At 41.8% G+C, this 2,613-nt stretch overlaps 1 protein-coding gene and 1 long non-coding RNA gene across 2 annotated transcripts in view; both read left to right on the top strand.

Annotated features, from left to right (window-relative positions):
- Positions 1-2,613, top strand: part of LOC106877952 (zinc finger protein 845-like) — a 28,644-nt gene that overhangs the window by 25,088 nt on the left and 943 nt on the right. The gene's annotated exons all lie outside the window — the stretch shown is intronic.
- The window catches only part of LOC106877954 (uncharacterized), a 4,860-nt gene extending 2,247 nt beyond the window's left edge, over positions 1-2,613 (top strand). Inside the window, exon 2 of the long non-coding RNA XR_001410442.2 lies at positions 2,392-2,613. This is a non-coding gene — a long non-coding RNA (uncharacterized LOC106877954). The remainder of the gene's footprint in view (positions 1-2,391) is intronic.

Genomic DNA, 2,613 nt, shown 5'->3' on the forward strand with positions numbered 1-2,613 from the left:
GTTCCAGTTGATCCGATCAACAGAACAGCCTGCTCGTGAAATTAACGTGCAAGTGGCTGAGCACTCCACAGACACGCGTACCCTTAACGTAGTTCTCGGTAATATTCAGCGTGACAAAGCTGGCCCTTTTAATTACAGGCACAACAGAAACAGGAAGTAAGAGTGAGAGAAAGTTGTGGTGGAAGAGTACAGCAGGGTTCGCCACCATCTCCTACCGGAGCCTCGTGGAGCTTCAGGTGTTTTCGCTCAATAAACACTCACAACGCCTAGTCTGGGAATCGAAACCGCGATCCTATGACCGCGAGTCCGCTGCCCTAACCACTGGGCCATTGCGCCTCCACGATCGACGGTTACCTGTGTTGTAAAGTAAATTAATAAGTAATGTATATGAATAAAGCAACGTAATTATTTAGCGAAATGGGAATAAAACAGTTTCATTAATTAGCAAACATATCATCAATAAGATTCAAAAACCTGCTGAAATTTGCAAATTTATGTATCTCTGGATATTAGGATAAACAACATCTTCAAATAATGAATCTCCTTATATTATGAGAGAATATATGTCCTTGGGACTTGGGTAACCTTCCCCGCCATCACATACATGGTAGCCCTATAGAACAGCGGTTGGTGAACCAGGGTAAATTATCCCAAGTGGTGTAAAAATGAAATTCTTGTTGGCAACGAGGACTCATTAGATATAAGTAAAATTATATAAAAAACATGTTCCCTGTTAGCTTTGATTTTCTTCCATTCTCATCAAAGGGGTGATGTCAGCATAAATATATTTTGGGGTAATTGGTTAAAAAATTTCCCCAACCCCTGCTATAGAATATCATCATCATCGTTTAATGTCTGCTTTCCATGCTAGCATGGGTTGAACGATTTGACTGGGGATAGGCGAACCAGATGGCTACGCCAGGCTCCAATCTGATTTGGCAGAGTTTCTACAGCTGGATGCCCTTCCTAACGCCAACCACTCCGAGAGTGTAGCGGGTGCTTTTACATGCCACCGGTACAAAGGCCAGTCAGGCGATACTGGCAACAGCCACGCTCAAAATGGTGTTTTTTACGTGCCACCTGCACAGGAGCCAGTCCAGCGCACTGGTAACAACCTCGCTCGAATGCTTTTTCTCATGCCACCGGCACAAGTGCCAAGAAGGCAACGCAGGTAATGATTATGCTCAAATGGTGCTATTTATGTGCCACTGTCGGGGAAGCCAGTCAGCTGCTCTGGCAGCGATCACGCTCGGACGGTGCTCTAGAATAAGATTTCATGACATAATCAATCAATTATAAAGGAAATAATGGGAAAATATCATTATACTTAGAACCTTCTGGTGCAGCTCTTGCTCCCTGAGCCTGGGTAATGTAAGGTGGTGTGGTGGAGTTACATGAGGTTGGAATCTTCAGTATCTTCTGTGTTGTCAATGTTATCCTCTGTAGAAGACAGTGAGGTGGCAGGATCGTTAGCACACTGGGCAAAATGCTTAGTAGCATTTCAAACGTCCTTATGTTCTGAGTTCAAATTCCCCCAAGGTCAACTTTGCTTTTCGTCCTTTCAAAGCTGATAAAATAAGTACCAGTTGAACACTGGGGTTGATGTAATTGATTTATCCACCGTCCTTGAAATTGCTGGCCTTGTGCAAAGATTCCAATATTATCAGTTGTTTTTGGGGAAGATGGTAGAGATGGAATGCCTGGAGAGTCTATGCTAGACTCATAGTCATTGTTATTGGTTCTTACATATGAGGGGCTAAAGAACTGTCAGTGATGACTCCAGAAGGGTCACCAACGGTGCCACTTTCCATGGTATTGATGAGAAGCAGAAAACCCAAAGAAAGTAGTTATCATTGACTGCTTACTTGATGTTTGTTGTTCCCTATATATTTCTTTGTAGGGTGAAATACCATGATCTAGAATAGCAGCCACTGATTGTTTTCCCTCAAAACTTCAGTCTACTTCATGTAGGGGATGAGTTAGTTGCTCGTTGTCTGATGTTATAGCCCTTTTCTCAAATACCTTTTGCTGATAAAGGTCTCTTTCATCTGCATTCAGGACTTGACACAGTGAATATCCACCCTTGTTCGTCTTTTTACTAAATTCTTTTGGAAATCTGCAAGTATACTGAAAGATGAAAGGGTGAAGGAGATTGACGGGTGTCTATGATAAAATGATTTGGATGGAATGTAGGGCAGAGAAGAGGATGGCCAGAGATTGGGAAGGGCAAAAGGGTGAATGTAGTGAATGAAGGAGAGGTGATCAATGATAAAAACGAGTTGGATGGAAAGCAGGGAAGAGGAGGGGAGAGTATTTGATGACTAGAGATTGTTCCACTACTTTTTTAGTATCCTCTTTGTCTGATAATGTTCTTTTTTGCTGTGATTTCAGATCATCAGATGATCTGAATATTTTTACACCTGATACATCAGCAGCCTTCATCATCTTTAAAAGACTAAATCAGCATTTGGAATGTTTACAAGAAGAGTTTTCCTTCTTATTAAATATGGATTACGAATGAGTTTGCAGAGTCTCCATATCGCTGCAAAGATCACAGCTGCTGGAAATATAGCAGTTGAAAGATACATTTTTGCAAGAAATTAAGTATATGCA

This window comes from Octopus bimaculoides, chromosome 28 (genome assembly GCF_001194135.2).
Source record: "Octopus bimaculoides isolate UCB-OBI-ISO-001 chromosome 28, ASM119413v2, whole genome shotgun sequence".
NCBI classification, from domain to species: Eukaryota; Metazoa; Mollusca; class Cephalopoda; order Octopoda; family Octopodidae; genus Octopus; species Octopus bimaculoides.